Below are 23,435 nucleotides of genomic sequence, written 5' to 3'. Positions count from 1 at the left end.
AGTTGGTGTAGGATCTATGCAAAAAATAATTGAGTTGTGCAAATAAGGATAAGTCTTCGAGTATTTGGAAGTCAGATAGCTTGGTTGATTATAATGCAGCAATGAAGCCTTCCTCCACCTTCAGTAATAAAGCAGCAGATGGAACTTTATCTTTTTTGTAGATTTTGCAAAATTTTGTCAGTGTTGAAAGGCTTACAGAAGTCTCCCTTGCCAACAACAATCCTGGCCTTTTTAGTTAGTAGATCGGTAATGCTGTTACATTTATAAGTCATGAATATGAATGTTGAAAGTAGGTGATTGATCTAGCTAGACTATAAGATATCTTACACATTCCATAGTTTTTAGAGGTCCACAATCAGGACTTGTAAGGTTTCAAATGCCACTGCATAAGTAGATGCATTTCTTGGTGTCGGACGCCATATTTTTGTTTCTTGCTTTCACAAGCCCAACACAACAAAACAAGGGTAGAGTTAACTCTTTAATGCCTGACATCTCTCAATTAATTAGGTGTTAGTCCTGATTGTTGGCAGGCTTGATGATAACTGCCCTGCCTAGAGCTCAATTCATTAAGAACATTAAATGTGAAAAAATATGTTCAGCTTTACAAGAAAAACAGATATTTGCATTTCTTTTTCTGCTGAAATAATTTTCTCACATCATCATCATCATCATCAGCCCCCTTTTTCCCATTTTTCTACATGGGGTCAGGGTAAATAATTTTCTCTCATGTAATATGCTTAATCACAGAACTGAATACTGCAGATTCAGCACTGTAAGTAGGTTACACAGAAACAAAACACTGTGCGGTTTGCCTTTCAGGCATTATCTTCTTGAATGGTACAAGGCAGCCCACACAAGTAGCACTTCATTCATTAACACCACAGAGCAGTTAGCAGTACTGGCATCAAAGAGTTAAGCAATTAACAGATGGGCTGAAGTGAAGTGAGGGATTCCCACAGAGCAATGTTATTAACATAAAGGTAAATATTGCACTGTCATTTTAACAACTTGTTTTTTTTAATATTTTAAATTCAGAAACAAACTAGTGAACCATTTTGTTCACGAAAATACATAAAAGTATATCCTCTGTATCCAATGTTGTCTATTTTCATCTGATTCAACGTATGGGATGTCAGTTCTGATCTCGGTACTAAATCAGCAGCTTTCATGGTTCCAGGGCTCTGCCTACTCCCCTACCCATAATTCCCTGTACTGCACTCTAATACCCCAGATCTCATTTGCCACCTGAAGTTTCCAAACGTTTTCAGGGCCTCGTATCCTTTAATTTAGAGTTTTTCAAAAAGAGTTGGATTATTATATAGTTGGATAAGCTTATGGTTACCATTATAGTTATTTAGTTAAATAGCCTAATATCTTACTCCTCCTCTTCTGAGAGACTTGTCTACCTCTAGCTTTAGTGTTAGTTATATTATCTTAGCTTAGCGGTGTGTTACTATGGATCTAGGACTATTTAATGAAAGTTCAATAGTCCGAATCCAAAATAAACGAACGCACTTTAACGAAAGCGCTTTCACCAAAAAGCTGTTAAAGTGCTAGAAAAAAAACACTAAATCTTCTTTTATGCAGGGGGCAAGCCCCCCTGCAACCCCCGTGTGGGGGGCTATTCCCCCACACCCCCCCTACTTTTATATTCTCACTCCAAGGTCGCACTACAGTGGGGAAAAGGGAATTTTCCCTTAACCGCACCGTAGTGCGACCGGCACAATGAGCATACTTATCCGAAAGTGCTGCTTCTGTGAACAGCACTTTCGGTTAAGTATGTTCGGTGATTTCTGCTTCAGCATAAAGTGCCGTCGGGGATCTGTATGGATTCCATTAATACAGTGTTATTCTTAGATTAATGTTTTTCCCTTTTTGAATAGCATTAGCTTTAATGTACTTCCATAATTATGGTTTATAGAGTTCAGAAAGTTTATAATACTGTTATTTTGGTAATACATAGTTATATTTTTGGCTAGTGCTTTCTATCCTCCAGATATCTTTTTGGCTAAATTGTAAGCCTTTAAGATGTGTTCAGAGTGTGGGCACAAATTTCCCTCTAAGGATCCTCACACTTTGTGTGTATTGTCTGGGCACTGCCTGTTTGGGTACACAGTGCACTTTGTAAGGCAGAGGTGAACTGCACAATCAGGGCTTTTGCAGTCCTTTTCTGAGAGGCCCTATCAGTATTCCTGAAGGTGTGCCCAACTGCTGCACTCTAGAGGCAGTCAGGGGACAATTATCATTGCATCCCCAAGCCTAGCTAAAACTAACGAGAGAAGTGGGTGCAAAATATAATTTCTACAGGTTATTCCATTCCTTTTTCTTGTACTCCAGTAAAGAAGAAATTGATTCCTGAAATTCCACCCAGTCAATGGGAACCAGCAGCAAAAGAGTTTTCCAAGCTGCTAGAAAAAAAGGGTCATCCAACCAGTCTCCAAAGACCAATTAGGATCTGGAGTCTATTCAAGGTTCATAGGTTCATAGGTGTCTGTCTACTAGGCTAACTTATTTATTTATTTAGTTATTTATTTACATTTGTTGACCGGGAGTGTCCGACTGGACGTAGGTCCATTTTCAGCGGAGGCCCGGGGAGAAAAGCTCCACAGTTAAAATAAACAGACAGTAGTTACATTGGATTTACATAGCGATTAACAATTTGATTAACATAGCAATTAATTGCAAACATAGTTACAGATGAAGAACATAGTATATCAATAAACAACTAGAATCTTTATCTGCAAAGTACATAACAGACATTCACAATTGTTACAATAATAAGTTCCTGCTGTATAATAAGTAGTAGGCTTATAAGCATCCAAGCTTACATTAATCAAGGTAGTTAGTGGGGTGAAAAGAAAGGTAGTGGTTGGATGGGGTGGGTGATATTAGAGTGGGAGCTGCAAGGGCATAGCCAGCATGTTTTTAGGTGCGCTTCTAGTAAAGTTTTGAATTGGGTGCATGATGGTAACGGAGGTAATTGTGGGTGGGAGGGAGTTCCATAATTTGGCTATGGCGTAAGAGAATAGTGCTTCATCAGCAGAGTTATTGGCTTTAGTGATCTGCAAATGATTTTTGTTGCTGGATCTTAGTGGTCTGGTGGTGCGATAGGGTTGGAGTAGATTCTGGAGGGATGGGACATTTAGTGGATGGTTTACTAGTTTGTGGGCGGGTGTGAGTTGATACCATTGAAAGAGGTGAAGGAGTTCAAGCCAGCCCACTTCAGCAAGTAAGAGACATTGGTGACTACGGTAGGATGCCCCTGTGGTGAATTTGGCAATTTTTCTGCAGCAGGTCTCTAGCTTGTTTAGCTCGCATTGCCTTAGATTGGTATATATTGGAGAGGTATAAAGCAGGGTGGAGATAAGGTGGGAATTTGCTGTTGAAATCTTTGCTGCTGTGGTGAGAAGTTGCTTATTTCTGTATAACGCTCTGAGTTTTTTGCGGACTTTTTTTATGGTCATGGATATGTGGATGCCAAATTTTAGTTTATTGTCTAGTTCCACTCCTAGCAATTTGGTGTGTTCTGTTGGGTGTATAGTGGCATTGTCTTTTGCTGTGATGTTAAAGTGAAAGTTGTTTTGAGTATGTTTGGTGGGTTGGAAGATGAGTAGTTTAGTTTTGTTTGGGTTGAGTATTAATTGGGTATCGGATAACCAAGTTTCAACAGAGGAAAAGGCTTCCTGTGTGAATTTTTGCAGTTTGGGTAGGGACTGGACTGAGCAGATGATGGTTGAGTCATCTGCGTATTGTCTGAGTGTGCCATGTTTGGTGGCAGAAGCTAGATTATTGGTGAAAATAGAGAAGAGTAGGGGTCCAAGGATGGATAGAGACAGGTAGTTGGCAAGATATGTCATTCTGCCATAAAACGGATTGTTGGCTGTCAGACAGGTAACTCTGAAACCAGTTGGTGACTGATTGAGAGAAGGATAGGTTATTGAGGACAGAGATGAGTTGTTTGTGTGGGACCATGTCAAATGCTTTAGATAGGTCTAGGAAAGTAGCAGAGGAGAGATAGCCATTTTTTATGCTGAAGGGTAGTGTTAGTAAAGGAGAGTAAGGCAGTGGTGGTGCTATGGGTTGGTCAGAAACCATGCTGAGTATTGGAAAGGAGGCTGTTAGTAAGGAGGTAGTCTGAGACCTGAGAGTGAATGCATCTCTCTAGTATTTTGGAGAGTGGAGAAAGAATAGCTATGGGGCAGTCATTGGCTAGTTCTGTGGAGGGGAATTATATGTGATACTTTCCATAGTGTGGGAACGTAACTTACTGACAGAGATTGGTTAATCAAGATGGATACTAGGTAAGACCAGAGCATCAGCTGTGATTTGTAGGTATTCACTTGGGAGGTTGCCTGCTGCTAATTTGGTGGGCTTAAGTTTAGTTAAGAGTTTTTTTATGTTGGAGGTAGGTACAGGAGAAAAGGAGAAGGCAGTGGGGATATTACTAGTTGAAGGTGTGGGTTGGAGGGGAGGGGGTTGTGTTGTTTAGCTAGTGATAGTATGGTTTGTGTGAAGTGTGTGCTGAATGAGGTAGCAATATTTTTGGAGGAGTGAAGGATGTTAGGAGGAGGGGTACTGACTTTACCTGGGTGGAGGATGGAGTTTATGGAGGACCAGAATTGTTTGGGGCTGTGTTGTGAGGAGTCTAGGGCAGACTAGTAGTATTGGAATTTGTCCTGTTTTATTAGCTTTTTGACTCTATTGCGTAGTTCTAGGAATTTCTGTCTAGTTGAGGGGGTTTTGGTTTTGCGCCAGTACTCCCAGGCTTTATCCCTGTTTTTCATTTCTGACTTAGTGGTTTTCTGTAGCCATGGGGAGGGTTGTGCTTTGGTTCTGGAAAGTCATATGGGGGCATGGTAATTAAGGATGCTTAGGAAGGTAGTATTAAAAAAATTCAACTGCGTCATCAAGACTGAGGTACTTTAGAGATTGCCAGTTACATTCTTTGAGGGATGAGATGAATATGAGTGGGTTAAAGTTTAGTTTTTTACATATTTGACGGTAGATGACAGGTTTAGGTTGGTGTAGGTATTTTTTGAGTAGGAATTTTGGGGAGTGATCACTAATGGCCCTGGAGCCTATATAAGCCTTTAGTTTTAAAGAAAACGGGGAACCTAAGACCAATTTAATCTCAGTCATCTCAATCAGTTCTTGATACAGACAAAATTCTGAATAGTCACAATTCAGTCCATTTTGACTCTTCTGAGGAAGGGCAATTGGATGTGCTCAATAGATGTCCAGGATGCTTACTATCATTTGAAGATAGAGAAGTAATCCAGGAGGTTTCTCCTTTTTTGTCTGGGAGGTAGGCACTGTCAGTTCAGAGCCCTGCCGTTCGGTCTCACCACAGCCTCCAGGATGTTCACCAAGATAAAGGTAGTGGTTCATAGGTTCATAGGTTGGTACTAGGCTATTGGCCCTAGGGCCTACACAAGCCTAGCCATAACAATTCCCTGGCTATTTCTTCCCAGAATATTTACTTCCCTGGTCCCCTGTCTAGCAGGACGACTGACGTGATCCCCAGGGTGAATTTCCTATCTCCCATCCAATCATCAAGGTTCCTTTTGAAGAGGGCCAAAGAGGCGCTCAGCTTGACATGTATGGGCAGTCTGTTCCAGAGTATGAGGAGTCTCTGGGTCAGGAACCTATCCCTCCAGCATGTTTTGTTCATTGTGATGACCAGGTTTAGATCCCTGGAGCGTGTGGCTCTAAGGGATTGCAATTTCTTTAAGTGTAGCATGTCCAACAGTTCTGGGTTTGATATGGCCTTGTATGACTTATGTACGGTGGTGGTGCACCTGCACATGCTCGGGATCCAGGTTTTCCCCTATCTAGATGACTGGCTCCTCACTGCTGCATCTAGACACCTTCTGGTATGTCGCCTGGACCTTCTAATCCAATGCTTATCAGAACTATGCATATCACTGAATTTTCACAAGTGTCATTTACTTCCAACTCAACACATAGAATTTATTGGATGAAACCTCTATATCACTCACCAAATAGTCAGCCTCCCACAACACAGAGTTTTTTCTCTATATCATACAGTCTTACAGGTGGTACATCACCCCCACACTCCAGCACAATTGATTCTATGACTGTTAGACCTCATAGCTTCTTCCATACTAGTGGTTCCCATGGCACATTATCACAACATTTGCAGTTTAGTAGTCCCAGAAAATTCATCCCTTGCATGCTGGGATTTATCTTACAAGAATTTGTGAACAGTACATTGCCTGGTGGATTTCCTTATCTTCAGTAATACAAGGTAACCCTTTCTTCCAGAAACACCAACAGCAATACTAACCACAGATGCCTCTCTTCTGGGGGAGGGGGGACATTTAGAAGGAAGAATGATCCAAGGTATATGGTCAAACTTAGAGGCCAATTTTCACATCAACATCTTTTCAGAATGCCCTCCCCAAGGGTGTGATCTCCATACAATCAGACAATATGGCTGTAGTATGGTACATCTGCAAGCAAGGAGGAACCTGTTTGTATCCCCTGTGTTGAGGGGCCATGAAAGTTTGACAGTGAGCAATTTCTTCCCACCATTTTCTGATAGCAACACACATTTCAGGGTGTTCCTATGTTCTAGTAGATAAGTTGAGCACAACTATTATATCTCCTCACACGTAGTCCCTTAATCCAACAGTTGTAGCACTAATTTTCAGCCACTGGGGCCAACCTTGCAATGATCTGTTTGCATCCTAGCTGAACAGGTGCAGCAGCTACTTTGCACTGATCTTTCCACAGGGTCATTCACCAAGAGATGCTCTAGTCCACAATTGACTCCCCAGTCTCCTGTATACCTTTCCCCATTACCCCTCATGAACAAATTCATTCACAAAGACAGACAGTGTAAGTCTAAGGTAATCCTCATTGCTCCCTTTTGGACCTGACAGACAAGGTTCACCCTTTTGTGGCCTCTACTAACACATCCACCATAGATGCTGGACCGATAACTAGCTTGTCTTTCTCATCCATCCAGACTGCCTTCACCAGATCATACTACCATGAAGCTAACTGCTTGGTTCCTCCAATTTTGACTATAGCCAGAGATGCCTGGCTTCCCAGTTCTCTTGTTGATATAATGACAGCCTCCCAAAAATCAACTGTGAAGAAGATATACAACATCAAATGGAAAAATTTTCATTTTGAGCTACAGCCAAGGGTTTTGACCTCTTTTCTGCTCCTGTTCCAGCAGTCTTAGAATTTTTAGCCGAAGTCCTTCAACAAGATCTATCCATTATACCATCAAAGTTCAGATGGCAGCAATTTCCATAGGATCATAGGAGTTTACTAGGCCATCGACCCGGAGGTCATTTCAAGCTTAGCCGTTTCATCCCAATGTAATACCATATAAACTGTAGTCAGTACACAGGATTGTATTTAGTAATGACTGCCCATGTCCAAGAGGGCTATGGACATTACCCCCGGTAAGAATTTACAGTGCCCCATCCACTTGTCCAGGTTCCTTTTGAGCAGTGTCATAAAGGTGCTCTGTTTCACATGAATTGGTAGCCTATTCCAAAGATGCATCAGTCACTGGGAGACAAATCTGTCTCTCCAGCATGTCCTATTCAAGTTGCAGGCCATATTTAGGTCCCTGGAGCAGATAGCTCTAATTCCATTTGATTTAATGATGTGCAGCAAATTCATTAGGTTTGGGACAGAGATTGCTCTGTAAGCCAGGAATAAGCCTTCCATAAGAAGTCTATATGATGCAGAGTATAGTGACAGGAACTTTAGTTGGTCTGTGTAAGGTACGTGCTGGAGTCCCTTGATCTTTTTTGTTAGAAACCTCTGCGGTCTCTCCAGTTCCAGCAGGTGCTTTGTACAGTGCATACCAAAAGGGGTGTTATACTCAATTTTGGGCCTGATTAGTGACGAATATAGAGAGGTTATAACCTCCATTGCTCTAGATGTGATGCCTTTACTAATCAAGTGTGCTATGTAGAAAGTCTTCCTTACTACAGTAGACACATGGTGGTCAAAGTTAAGGTCATAGTCAACTTGTGATCCCAGATCCCTTACCACTTCATAGATACGTAGGGTATTATTGTTGATTTGATAGTGTGAAGGGACATTGTTTTTGCCGAAGGGAATGATAATGCATTTCTTTGCATTCAGTTTGAGACCCTGACTAAAAAACCAGTCATTGGTCAGCATAAGACCCTCTTGATGTATGTTGACATCATTTGGGGATTCAGTAATTGCACCTAGTTTGCAGTCGTCCGCAAACTTGGTCAGCCACAACCCCTTAGTTTTGGCCTGAACATCTGAGAAGTATATACCAAACAGTAGGGGGCCCAGCACTGACCCCTGTGGCACCCCACTGGTGACAGGTCTGCTGGTTGATGTCTAGTCACCCACTTTGACAGTGTGTGTCCAGTTTGTGAGCCAGTTGGCAACCCATCTTAGAACAAAGGGGTTTACATTCAGTTTGCTAAGTTTATTGATAATGCCTGAGTGTGGGAATGTGTTGAAAGCCTTTGTCAAGTCGAGGTATGCTGTGTGCACAGATTTGCTGTCGTTATTGGCCCTGGTCACATTTTCAAAGAAATCCATCAGGTTTAATAGGCAGGATCTGCCCTTGATGAAACCGAATTGGGTTGGATCCAGGGTTTGGAGGTCGCCTATATCTTTATTAATGAGTCCCATTATGATACTTTCCATGCCCTTACAGTTGAGGCTGGTCAGAATTATGGGTCTATAATTCCCTGGGTCTGTTGCTAGGCCACTTTTGTGGATGGGAATAACTGTTGTTGTTCTCCATTCCATAGGAACAAAGCCTGTGGTTAGGGTATGATTGAATAGGGTACTTAATGGTGATGCTAGTTCATGTTTTAGCTTGTTTAGAAGACAGCCTGGGATGCCATCTGGTCCCATAGAGGCTGTGCTTTTTGCCTTGGACATGGTTTTAATGACCTGCTCTTCAGATATGTAGGGGGGAGTTGGGGGGAGGTTTGTGATAAGTTTGAAGGGGATACGGGAGTGAAATTTTTGCCAGATCTGTCAGTTAGCAGGTTTGCTATCTCTGCTGGGTCAGTGTGTGTGATACCGATAGTCACAAGTTCAGCTTATGCTTGGGTCCTACCTTTTAGGCTGAGTACATAGCTGTAAAAGGCCTTATTGTTATCCTTGGCTGTGCTAGCTAGGTTTTTCTCAAAAATGCCCTTAGAGGATTTGACATGTTGTCTTATTTGCCTGTTGAGGCTGAGGAAGGTGCTTTTCCATTGCTGGGACCTCACCTTGGTTTTCTTGGACAGCAACATTTTGTGTTTGTTGTAAAGTTTGTTGATGCTGGATGCCCACCGGGGTGGCTTGTTTTTACTTGGGGCCTCACCTTGGTTTTCTTGGACAGCAACTTTTTGCATTTGTTGTAAAGTTTGTTAATGCTGGATGCCCACCAGGGCGGCTTGTTTTTTACTCGGGGCTGTGACTTTGATTCTCTGTAGAACAGCCAAGTCTATACAATTATGCAAGTGATTGTACAGGGCTTTAGTGTAAGCTTCGGTGTAGTTACTACTTCCAACTGGGGGTAGGGCTTGGAATGCATTTATTCCTTCACCTAGGAGGGTATAGTTTGCCTTGGTGAAGTTTTTTAATCTGACTTCGCCCCTTGTGAGTTCTGGTGCAAGCTTGAAGGTGTCTGATTTGTGGTCAGATTTAACTAATGAGGATCCAACAGTTGCGGCAGTGCATCTGTTTGACATGTTAGTGAGGACCAGATTTAGTATGTTTGTTCCTGTTGTCGGGGTTTGAACAATTTGTTCCAGGGCATTTCAGTTAACAAAGTCAAGGAACTTTTGCACTAGTGAGTTTGGGCTAGAGTAGGTTTCCCGGTTGATGGTGGGATAATTGAAATCCCCATAACCAGACTGTTTGGCAATGTTTGGATTGACTCCAGTTTGATCAAGTAGGCTTTGTGCACATCATGACCCATGGAGAGGGATTTATAACTGGCTGTGACTTGAATGGGAGTCTTACCCACAGTAACCTGAACATGGAGTAACTCCATGGAGTTGTCCAGTCTAACTAGACGGGAGGTGACTCTATCTGTAATATAGATGGAAACACAGCCTCCTTTGGTTTTCACATGTTTGTTTTGTGGTCTGAAGGTGTAGAAGGCATTGTAGCCTTGCAAAGCCGGTGTACTGTCTGAGGCCTTGAACCAGGTTTCTGTGACTGTACAGGCATCTACATCTTCCAGTCATAGAAGTGTTTCCAGGGTGTGCAGTTTTTGGTTTAAGCTACTAGTGTTTAGCAGCATAACCCTTATTTTGTTATGATTGGCAAATTTCATGTCAGTAAGTTTGTTTTTGAGACTTTGCCTAAAAAAGGCACTATGTGGGAGGTAAGAGCCTTTGCCAGCAGTTGAAATCCTAATGTGTCAGGTGCAAACCGTCTCTTGAAAAGCATCAAGGTTTGTCAACCATGACCTCCCTATGACATCTCAGGCTCACAGAAACTAGAACCCCTTTGAATGACACCAAAAACTAAGCCAGTTATTGGAATCAATAATTTTTTGTTTATACTGTCGCATCATTCTAGATGATGGTAGTATGCTGCTCAATGCTAGGGACATACCTGCCTAGAACACATACTCAGAGAACATGATCGTGTCTCTCTTCATATAGTCCAGTGAGGTACGTCTCAGGTCGTTCACTCCAACTTGAACTATGACAGAGTTTATATGATACTTGTTGAGAGACCTGAGTGCATGTGTGATCTGACGAATCCTGACACCGGATAGGCAGCTGACCATGACTTTCTCCTTTTCCAACCTAGTGAGTGGTACATCCATGTGTCTCACTATCCAATGACAAGAACATTTGTTTTTTGAGTGTTATGCCTTACAGTCTTCGTAGGTGAATGACTGGTGTTACTATGTATCATGGGTGCTGTGGGAACTGTGTTAGTTGTAGCAGTCTTGTGTTTTGGAGGTCTCTGGTGGTTTGGTAAGTTTTTTGAGAGAATCTCCTTGTATGTCGATTTATGTGTTTGATGTGTACTATGTGTAAGAGTAGTGGTACTATGTGCATGAGTAGTGGTGGGTGGGTTGACAGTCTCTACAGTGTTACTGTTTCAAGTGCGAGAGAGTAGAGATTCAAGATTTTTGGTGTAGACACGTCTTGCACTCTTTACTAGAGTGAGTTATTAGTAGAGGGTTGTCAGTGTACATGAGACAATTGCTATACTGCCTCAGGAGACCCAAGTCAATAAGGCTGGCAGGAGAAACAAGGGCAGTCCAACTGTTCATAATGCTAGGTTGAAGAAATGTTGTCACATGGGGGGTGTCTTTTCAGGACTGATCAAGGAAGTGCTCAGTAGATGGATACCTCTGCTGTTTTTTTTTTTTTTTTTTTTTTTTTGCTGGTGGTTTAATAGGTCACAGCTTACTGGCACTATTTCTTAAACTGAAAAAGTACTAAGAATGAGGACTACACTAATGTGCTACAGCTTTATGTAAGGGAAAAAATTGTCAAAGTTATTTGTCTGGCTATGGCGACCACTTGCTTGGCAGTGTGTGGTGATGCACAGCACACAAACAAGCAGAACCCCGCTCAAATGCGGGGCTTAAAAACTAGGAGCTAAAAACTTAAATAAACTTAAAAAGTTCAAAAGGACCATACTGGACAAAAATGAAGCTTCCTTAAAAATTTCAAAAGCTTTTCTTAGAGGAACCTTTCTGCTGCACCCCCCCCCCCCATTAGAAATCCAGTACCTTCATAGGATATTACTATTATGCTCCAGGCCATAACTCAACCTCTCTTTGAACCTGTGGCTACCACAGATATCAAATTTTTGAGTTGGAAAAGTATTTTCTTAGTTACTGTCACCTCAGCAAAGTAAATTTCAGAGTTATAGGCACTCTCATGTAAACCTCTGTACTTTGTTTTCCATAAAGATTATGTCTCTCTCCAAACTAATACATCTTTCATCCCAAAAGTGGCATCTGTTATTAACTTAAATCAATCCATATACTTATCTGTGTTTTTTTCCTAAGTTTTTGAGTTTTTGAACAAAGGGGAGTACATTCTATGTGTGCTAGATATGCATTGCTAACTCAGATTCTATTTGCATTGAACAAAGAAAACTAGAAAATCTGATAATCTTTTTATTGCTTACTCTAATGCTAGACTTGGAAAAGCTGTTACGCAAATTATTCTGTCCAGATGGTTATCAAACTGCATCTCCTTTGTCTATGCATCATTGAGTTTATAGTTACAGTCTAAACCTTATTCCAACTCAAGCACTCTCTAAGAGACTACCAGTTGATGACATGTGTACAGTAGCGACCTGGTCCACTGTGCATACTTTTGTATCTCATTATAAGCTGGATGTGCAATCCAGGTCTCACTCCTCTTTTGGCTCCACCATTCTCAGAATGTCCTTCCTTGATACCACCCTGTAAGATAGCTTAGGAATCTGTCCCATATATTGAATCGGACAAAAACAGACAACAGTGAATACGACATTTATGTACTTAACATAATGATAAATACATGTTGTCTGATTTTCATCCAGTTCAATCTCCCATCTCTCTATTCCCCCTTCCAAATTATTTTTATGGATAGCTTCAAGATCATTGGTGAAAAATTATTTTTTGTTATTGTAGTTACTATGGTGCTACTTACTGTGATGGATTTGAAGTCTTCTTAAGACACTCAGTCTTGCTGGCTGGATTCTGCTGAAATCAAAGTCTGGTTATAGTTGCATTCACATTCTGTTGCATACAGAAACTTGCAGTATATACACTGATGAGAGAATATACTTTGCCACATCAACTAAGAGCAGTAACAAATAACTTTTTGTAATAAACCACATGAACTAACCTTGCCGCTTCAGGTACTGTTCTACTTTACTTCTCATATAGTACAGATGATGTGAGAGATATAACATTTACCTCAGGACAAATGTGTCCCTAGTAATACCCCTAACATAACTGGATTTAATACAGACTTTATATATATTTTTAGTTAAACACACACCCTCTTGGTTTTGGAAAGGTACTGCCTTGATGACGCAAATGCTGACACATCTGTTCTTGTGCAAATGCTGATAAGTGCAGAAAAGCATATTTTTAAGGAAACGCCTTGTGGATAAACTTTCTTAGAAAAGCATATTTTTAAACTTTCTTAGAAAAGCATATTTTTCAAGGAAACGCCTTGTGGATAAACACATGTCCTGTTGTCCATTCTTTAAAGAAAGCAGATTAGTTTTTTCTGATATATCCTGTTTTTTTTTTACATTCTTGCCAAATCTGTAAGAAGTCAGCTTTCTTGATGTGTGTGTAATACACTCATAAGCAAGTTCCTTATTTTTTTAAGTCACAGTCATTTAGTATGGCTGCTGATCGCATATTACTAAACTCTGTTTCTGCCTTTAAGCAACCTTTATTTTATTCCTTATTTATGTTGCATATTTGTAGCAAAGTTACTTTCAACCTTAAAACCTTGTCAAGCATAATCTTACAATTCCCTCTTTTTATTTTAAAACATACTCATAGCACTTTATACTGATATGTATTTTTGATAGAAAACACATTAAGAAACAAAATATTTAGTGTTCGTTTGATACAAGTCAAAATGCAATTTTACATAGTTAATCCAATTATATCAAGTATTACTACTAAAACTGAATATATTTAACAATTTTTTCTTTTGCAGACCATTCTCTGAAAATATTTCATCAGTTATGGGCTGTGTCTGCTTTAGTCTTATTTTTTAACTTGATTAATTTATTCTTTTGCAATCACAGAATTTAATTTATGACTTTTATTAATATAAAAATATTAGAGATAGACTAATATCTATAAGAGACAAGAACTATGTGCTACTCCAAGCATTTATACACTGCTGAAAATATACAGTTTCAATGACATTTTAACCATAACATTGTGGTCATGTCTCTGAACTGCCCATTAACATCTTGGTAAAGTACTGAACTGGGCTTAGATAATAAATATTTGAATGCAATTATTTCAGTATATTTAATACTTGAGGATTTAAAAAAACATGATGTATATACTAAAGAATGTTATGTACATATTAGTCTATTAGCTGTATGAATACAATATTTAATTTTCATTTAACTGGGGTAACCAATACTAGTACAGATAAATGAAGGTCCAAAAAACAGTAATAAGACTCCAACTTAAAACCAATGATAATATTACAACTTGACAAATTACTTTTGAACTTATTACAATGTATCCTGTACAGCATGTATTTACACAGACTGTTTGCTATTTATGCATTTCCATCCAATAGCTATCCTGGACCTAATTTTTTTTAAAACATGTTTTTTTTCACAAATATTCATTACTAGACATTAATTTCATTTGTACTGGATTATTTTGTATTTGCACATAGAAAGACTGTAAAGTACACTTAGTTCAATCTTACAAATTTAGTAACATTGACACCAAACAAAATTTTGGAAAATTTATGTTTCTTTAGAAGTATCTAGTGAAATTGCCACCAGAGGCAATTATGCTTTTTGCATACCAACATTGTCCTGCCAAAAACATATTAAAAATAGTGACCATTCTTATTTAATTTTTACGTCTTTACTCTCTCTCTCTTGTATCGCTTTAATAAAGCACTTTTAAGCCATCTATTGTATAGCTTTACAGTTTAATGCAAAACAATGCAATGATAACTAGAATGGTAGCTATTAGCAACTTGTAAAATATCTTATCCTGTCAGGTTTAATCCAGTATTTCTAATGCACTAATATATTTTCCCTCCCCCCTGAAAGAGTATTGTCAAGAAGGAATGATATATTTCTTCCTGTAGCTTTATTTTATACCCTTTTGCAATACTGCTCACACAGTCAGTGTAAAACTGAGAAAGTACCCCTCCCCCTGTAGTATTGCACTATTGTTTATTTGCTTTATAATGTATGACAGCACAACACTTTGGTTATACATTTGCTTTATTAGGTTATTAAACTATAGACCTTTGTCTGATTTGATCATGTTTTGGCTGTTTTCTTTTCTGTTGCCTTTGCTGTCTACTTCTAATAGTAGTTATTTTTACATTCATGTATAATTGATTTGAACTGTATGTATACTATAACCCATCTGCCTGCTATACTTGATGTAACTGAGGTTTTTTTTACTTTTAAACTTTATGCACAATTGTGATATTTTATTACATTTACCAAATAATGTTGCATGTAAACATTTTAACAATTATGTTTTAGTAACAATACGTTTTTAGAAAAACTCAAGCCACTTGTTTGGCAATCAATCTTGTTTTTTTATCTTATCTGCTCAACATTTTCCTGTAGCTATTCATCCAGTCTAGGAAGGTCTGAGCTCACATTTCAGATTTTGTAAACTATAGTTATTTTTTTTAGCATTTTTCCTTTAATCATCTGTTAGTAAAATGCTGTTATAAAATACTTAGTATTATATTTGTGATTTGCATAACTATGCAAACTAAACATTATTTTACAATTAGCTTACATATTTTTTAACTTTTGATTTCAGTATTTTTTTTTATTTATTTAACTGCCCTGCCATTCATTTTACAAAGACTGACTAATTCCATCTGTGATTTTATTTCTTTTTTAAAATTCAGAACTTTACCTGGTGTGGTGTTACTATACAATTATAAAATAAATTATAAAAAACAGATATTAGCTTAACAAACACATGTTTATATTTACATTATTTATATTTGCTGTTGTCTGCCTGTTATTCTTGTGCATTGTGTAAAAAGAAAATACATGCATGTCAGTTTTGTGACTTTAAATCTTTATACTTATTAACTATTTTTAATTTTTATACACTAGAACTGTTTTGTTTACCTTTTGACTATGCTGTGAGAATGACAGTCATACCCTGTACTTTACTGTAGTACTGATAAATATCTTGCTTTAATTGAATGGAAGTTTTAAACATTTGAGAATGATTTGTCCAGACAATAGATTTTACCATCCTGCCATGTATGCTTAACCATTTTCAAAACACAAACATATTATAAAATATATCTCTTTTGTACAGATCAGCTGTAGTTTCCTGCTCTTTCCCAATGTTCTCTTAAGCTCAGCTAATTTACCTCCTTTATCTTGTAACTGCTGTTGAAGAGTTTCCTCATGGTCTGCATGATATGTCTCAAGAACCTCCTCTGCTGAATCTGAAACTCCTATGCACTTTTGGAAAAATGTTTGTATAACTTGTCTAAACTTCCTGAATCCATTGTGTCTGTCTGTTAGAAGTTTATTACATTCTTTTGTAACAAAATGTACTAGAGGTCCTGTTGGTAACTGAGTTGACTCCTGTTGCAACTCTGAGATTAACCTTTCACATGTGGTGACAGGACATAACTGTTCAACATCTGAATATAATAGAAACACTTTACCCTTAGTTATTTGTTTATCATGAAAAGGTCTGTCTTCACAGTCTATCTTTTTAGCAATATCATGCAATACTTTTTATGGCATAATACACAAAATGCAGTTTTTGTTGATTGACATAATAAATATTTGTCATACTCCACGTGGTTTTCTTTGAGATACCAGTCAAATATTGTAATACATTTGCATAATGCCTTACTATCAACCTGCCCTAATAATGTTTTACATTTACTAATGTCCTGTGTATACCAACATTGCAATTTACTAAAGCTTGGTTTACTCCTGCACGAATTATGTCTTATAGCATCCATACTAAAAATGTGACACAGAAAAAAGTCTTACCAGTTAGCAAGAAAACTTGTGATCAGGCTGTTGTTGCTGATGGCTGAAATTTTTTCAGAGTCACTTGAGAAGCTGGTGAAGCACAACAGGCAGAGGACTGCTGTTAAAGTAGATATCCACCTTTTTTTGGATAATTTATGGCACTGAGACTTTCCTGGACTTCAGGCTCAATCTGGATTCAGATGTCTGAAAAAAACTTTACTGCTGAAAGCGGCATAAACTGGAATAATTCTGTTTAGGATTTACACATACGCACAAATGTTAGTTACTGCAATTTGACTGAAGTGACCCTCTGCAGGGCTTACACTTCCCTCTGTGTTTGAATGCAGGTAGGCTCACCATTGAAAAATTATTTTTTGTTATTGTAGTTACTATGGTGCTGCTTACTGTGATGGATTTGAAGTCTTCTTAAGACATTCAGTCTTGCTGGCTGGATTCTGCTGAAATCAAAGTCTGGTTATAGTTGCATTCACAGTCTGTTGCATACAGAAACTTGCACAATATACACTCATGAGAGAATATACTTTGCAGCATCAACTTTGAGCAGTAACAAATCACTTTTTATAATAAATTACACAGACTAACGTTGCCGCTTCAGATACTGTTCTACTTTACTTCTCATATAGTACAGATGATATGAGAGATAAAACATTTACCTCAGGACAAATGTGTCTCTACCAATACCCCTAACATAACTGGATTTTATACAGACTTTATATATATTTTTAGTTAAACACGCACCCTCTTGGTTTTGGAAAGGTACTGCCTTGATGACGCAAATGCTGACACATCTGTTTTTGTGCAAATGCTGATAAGTGCAGAAAAGCATATTTTTAAGGAAATGCCTTGTGGATAAACTTTCTTAGAAAAGCATATTTTTAAACTTTCTTAGAAAAGCATATTTTTCAAGGAAACGTCTTGTGGATAAACACGTTCTGTTGTCCATTCTTTAAAAAAAGCAGATTCGTTTTTTTCTGATATATCCTGTTTGTTTTGTTTACATTCTTGCCAAGCCTGTAAGAAGTCAGCTTTCTTGATGTGTGTGTAATACACTCATAAGCAAGTTCCTTATTTTTTTAAGCCAGAGTCATTTAGTATGGATGCTGATCACATATTACTAAACTCTGTTTCTGCATTTAAGCAACCTTTATTTTATTCCTTATTTATGTTGCATATTTGTAGCAAAGTTACTTTCAACCTTAAAACCTTGTTGAGCATAGTCTTACAATTGGGTGACCTCCCTTCTACACCCTGTCTGTGACCAATATTGTCTGTGACTGTGGCCATCAGTTACACCTCATATCACTCATCTTTTACCCCAGATCCCTCTGGTGTAGCACTTACAGTCACTATGGACCAGGGGTTAACCACATCCTCTGTGCCTGTTGGGGTAAGGTTGGTGAGCAAGGGAGAGCCACTCTTGTCAGTCCTGGGAGATGGAACAGGGAAGGCTTCCCTGTTGTGTCAGAATGTTGTGCCCATTCATGGGGAAGCTGCTGCTGCTGCTACAAATAACACTGTTGGCTCCATTTTTCTTGTCAAAAAGAAACAAGACAACTTAACATTTTATTTTATTATTTTATTATTATTTTATTTTACATTTGTTTACCGGGAAAGTCCAACTGGACACATGTCCTTTTTCAGTGGAAGCCCAGGGAGAAAAGCTCCAGACACAATGTTAAGTAACAAACATGCATGCATCTGCTTCTCCTCATAAATTTCCTTAGACAGGAGTAGTGTACTGGAACTGGCTCAGGGTTTAAATCAGGCTGTTGATCCTCCATACCTTCATATAAAGTAGCTTCTGGCAAAAGAAGGAGGGATACCTTGTTTCCTAAAGAGATTCTCTGAAGATTGATCAACTTTAGAAGCTAATGTGTATATTGTACATTACATTTTGCTTGACTGTACATTCTCAGTGCTTGTTTACTGAAATGTATAAACACAGTTTTTTTCTATGTTTTAAGTTTGAACTTATTTTTTTGCTTATAATAGTGTTATATCATGGGTATTATTGGCTAGGCTTGTAAAGGCTGTTGTGGCATTAGCCTAGTAATCACCTATGAAATGTTTAGTATTTCACATAGGCAGAGCATGAAATTGGTTAGTATTGATCAGTGCAGTACCCCAGTAAAGAAATATAAATAAAATAAAATAAATGCAAGATTTTGAATCTGGACAAGAAGATGAAGGGAGAAATACAGAGTTTACTCCTCAGATTTCTGATTCAGACTCAGACAACAGCTCAGTTTATGATTCTTTCTGTGGTGGTTTCTCTTTCTCTGAGACTGTTTCTAGAATGTGCCAGTGTTTTCAGAGGGAGAACACTGAGGTTTCTCAATCCCTCAGAAAATATTATGAGTTGTTGCAAAAGGAATTTCTAGAACCTTCATCCATTCCTCCAGTTATGACAACTTTGATGGATGCATGTGTTACTGCCTGCAATTTTCCTGATTGTCAAACAGCTACTTCTAAAATGGCAGAATGGATGTATAAAGTTCCTTACTCTTTTTAAGTTTGTATACACTTTTCCCAAACCTGACCCAGAAGCTATAGCTTTAGTTAAACATTTTGTTAATTACAATCCTACTCTTTCTGATAAGGATGGGAAGATTATTGATAAATATGAGAAAAAGTATATGCTTCTGCAACTCTTCAGAATTTTGAATTGTCAGGCTCACATGTTAAACTTTGCTTTGACTAATTGTGCAAGTATGAGGAACGTTTTGTCTCCAATTTCTTCTTGTGAGGAAAAATCTGCTTTAAATAATTTAGTTCCTTCTATTGTACAGGTCACTGCTTATTGTTTACAGTGTGTGTTTATATGACTCAGTTTATCCTTCTTCCAGGACTATGACCACTGGTACTGTTTTGAGGTTTGCCTGGCTGCATTCTTAGAATCTCCCAGATGATGTTAAAAATGAGATTTTAAATTCTCCTTTGGATAAATGTTTTGTTTTTAGCCCCTCTCCTGCAGAGGTGATCAAAAAGTGCAATAAAAGCGGTAAGTTGATACATGGATTTTTAACCCCTCCTTATCTAAATTTTCCAGGGGATTCTGTAACCCCTCATCCAAATTTGAAAAAAAAAATAAACAGGCACTTAAGAAGAAATGGCAAGGGGATTCCAAAAAGAATTCTAGAACTGCCCAAGATCATGGATAGTCCAAAAAGTCAACCTTGCCCCCCACCTCCCCCACTCTGGCAACCCCATTTCCCCTCCAGAAAATTTAAATATCCACTTTTCTTTTTGGCAACAAATAGTTTCAGACAAATGGGTTTTGAAGACCATTTGTCAAGGTTACAGATAGTAGTTGGAGGAAATTGCTCCTTTCAGGGTTGTAATTCCTCATACACCAAATTAGACTCTTTTATTTCCACCAGTCCTTCATCACATGGTGTCCCACGGTGTGATAGAGCCAATTCCTCCTTCCCAGGTGAAGAAGGGCTTTTTTCAAGGATGTTTTTAGTGCCAAAGAAAGAAAATGCTTGGAGACCAGTTCTGGCTCTTTTTTTCCTACACCTGCTTGTCATACTACCCAAATTCAAAATGATGTCACTCCACAACCTGTTACCTCTTCATCATCATTTAAGGTTCCTGTGAACACTACATTTAAAAGATGTTTATCACTGCATCCACATTCCAGACTACAGGTGTTTCATAAGGTTTTGTGTGTCTGGATCACATTACCAGATCTGTTCCTTACCCTTTGGATTATCTACTGCACCAAGAGTGTTCTCAAAGTGTATAGCTCCAATTATAGCTCATTGCAAACTACAGGATATTCACATTTTTCTATATTTGGATGACTTGCTTATCTTTGCAGTCTTTTTCAAAATGTCAAGAATCTTGCACTTGACTGAGAAATATCATATACAAGCTGGAATTCCAAGAGAATATTCAAAAATATTTTAGACTCTTCACACAAGATTATGTTCCTGGGGTGTCTGCTAGACATCTCAGTTCAAAGAGCTTTTCTTTCACAGCAAAACCTAGAGCATTCCACTCAGACTTTGGTTACTGTGAGGGAATACCACAGGATTTTGGGTCTCGTGACATCTATGATTCTCATGATAACCCTTGCAACACTCCACAAGGCTATTGTCCCTGAGGCCCTTATAAGCCTAGCCAAGAGTTTAGCCCATGTTTAGACAAGTCAACACCCGATGCCCCTGTCCAGCAGGGACATGGGTGGAATCCCAGAGGTATATTTTCTGTTTCCTATCCAGTTATCTAGGTTGCGCTTAAAAAGAAAGAGGTACTCTGCTTCACGTGGAGAGGGAATCTATTCCATAGTTGGGGGGAGTCTCTGGGACACAAATCTGTCCCAGCAACAAGTCCTGTTGATGTCACAGACAAGGTTGAGGCTGTGCGTGTGAGTTACTCGAGTGGAGCTTGACTTGCGGATATGCAGCAGTCCTATCAAGAAGGGGTCCGTGATTGCCTTGTATGCCAGACAGAGATCACCTCTGAGGAGTCTGTATGAAACTGAGTAGAGGAATGGTGCTTTTAGCCTATCTGTGTATGGAAGATGTTTGAGGTCCTGGATTCTCCTGGTGAGGAAACTCTGTGGTCTCTCCAGCTGCTGCATGTGCTTTGCGAGGTACATACCGAAAGGGGTGTTGTACTCAATAAAGGGCCTTATAAGAGAAAAATACAGGAATGTTATGACCTTCTTGTCCCTGGACAAGATAACCTTACTTATGAGATGGGCCATGTAGAAGGCTTTCCATGCAACTGAAGCAACATGGTGGCCAAAAGCTAGATTGCTATCAACCTGGGTGCCCAAATCCCTCCCGACTGATTGCGTGCTTAGGATGTTGTTATTAATGTGATAATTTGTGGGGAAAACACTCTCTCCAAAGGGGTTGATGATGATGATGCTTTTTTTTTTGCTATTCAGCTTGAGGCCATGTTTCTGGCACCAGTCATTTGTCTGAGTGAGACCCTCTTGGAGGATGTCTACATCACTAGGGGAATTGATGACAGCACCCAGCTTGCAGTCATCTGCAAACATGGTCAGCCGTAGCCCACTGGTTTTGGCCTGCACCTCAGAAAAGTATATCCCAAATAACAGAGGCCCCAAGACTGAACCTTGGGGTACGCCACTTGTTACGGGTCTACTGCTTGAGTTCTATCAGTGAGCCAGTTTGCTACCCATCTGGTAACATATGGAGTGATGCCTAGTTGAGGGAGTTTATCTATTATGCCTGAGTGGGGAATAGTGTCAAAGGCTTTGGCCAGGTCAAGGTAGGTGGTGTGTGCTGTCTTCCCCTCATCCATGGCTTTGATGACAGTCTCAAAGAAGTCGACCAAATTTAGCAGACATGACTTCCCTTTGATGAAGCCAAACTGTATGTGATGAGTGTTTGGAGGTTGCCAATGTCCTTGTTAATGAGGTCCATGATAATCTGTTCCTTGACCTTGCAGATCAGGCTAGTTAGGCTGATGGGTCTATAATTTCCCGGATCAGTGGACACTCCACCTTTGTGTAAAGGGATGACAGTGGCTGTTCTCCACTCAGCTGGGATGAAGCCGGTACTCAGGCTTTGGTTGAATAGGCCGCCTAATGGTGCTGCAAGTTCCTGCCTGAGTTCACATAGGATGCAGCCTTGTATGTTATCAGGTCCATGGTGGCTGTATTTTTTGCCTTTGAGAGAGCAGTGATGACCTGTTCCCTAGATATAAGGGAAAAAGGGCACATACTGGGGATATCCTGATTTACTGATGGAGGGGGGGACGTAGCGGTAAAGTTTTTACTGAATCTGTCAGCCAGCAAGTTTGCTATATCTACAGCATTTGTATATGTGGTGTCCTTGACCACCAGTTCTGATCAGATCTGGATGCTTCCTTTGAGGTTGCAGACATATATGAAAAAGGCCTTATGATTGTTTCTAGTAGATGTGGCAATTTGGACTCGAAGTTTGCTTTGGAGGATTTCACTAGTGCTCTTATTTGCTTGTTCAGGCTAAAGAGGCATTGCTTCCAATTGGGCATCTGCTCCTTCTTTGTCTTGGACAGCAATTTTTTCCTTTTATTATAGAGTTTATTTATTGCTGAAGTCCACCAGACAGGTTTACTCTTCCTTGCGGAGGATGATTTAGTCCTGTCGGGTATTCCTGATTCTATGCATCTATATAAATGCTTGTATAGCACCTTGGTGTAGTTTTGGATATTGCTGCCAGTTCCTACAGAGGGAAAGGGGCTGTGAAGCTGTTTATACCATCCATCAGGAGGCTGTAATCAGTTTTGGAGAAGTTTTTTTGTCTGATCCTAGCTAGAGGTGGGTTGGGGGAAATACTGACTTCAAAAGTGACTATTTTATGGCCGGCTCTTACCAGGGAGAATGATACTATAGGGATGCTGCAGTGGTTACTCATGTTGGCTAATACAAAGTCCAAGATATTATCACCTCTTGTGAGGGTATCAACTAACTGTTCCAAAGCATTTCCATTGGTAAAATCGAGGAATGTCTGGGCATTTGTGTTCTGGCATGAATAGTTCTTCCAATCAATATTTGGGAAGTTAACGTCACCCAGGGTCAGGTAAAGGGTTGAATCTAGATTCAAACAGGTCCAAATAGGCAGATAGGGAATCTTGAGTCAGATTTGGTAGCCAGTAGCTAGCTATGATTTGAATAGGGGTCTTGTCAATGGTTAACTGCACCTGGAGTGTTTCCTGTGCATCATATTGTTTGACCAGCCTGGAGGTGTGTATGT

At 39.3% G+C, this 23,435-nt stretch overlaps 1 protein-coding gene across 1 annotated transcript in view; it reads right to left on the bottom strand.

The window, feature by feature from the left end:
- The window catches only part of LOC122800390 (uncharacterized protein K02A2.6-like), a 172,772-nt gene that overhangs the window by 63,189 nt on the left and 86,148 nt on the right, over positions 1 to 23,435 (bottom strand).

Source organism: Protopterus annectens, chromosome 4.part0 (genome assembly GCF_019279795.1).
Source record: "Protopterus annectens isolate FY-2018-M chromosome 4.part0, PAN1.0, whole genome shotgun sequence".
NCBI classification, from domain to species: Eukaryota; Metazoa; Chordata; order Ceratodontiformes; family Protopteridae; genus Protopterus; species Protopterus annectens.
Note: the sequence above shows the minus strand (reverse complement) of the source record. Positions and strands in the feature narration are given on the sequence as shown.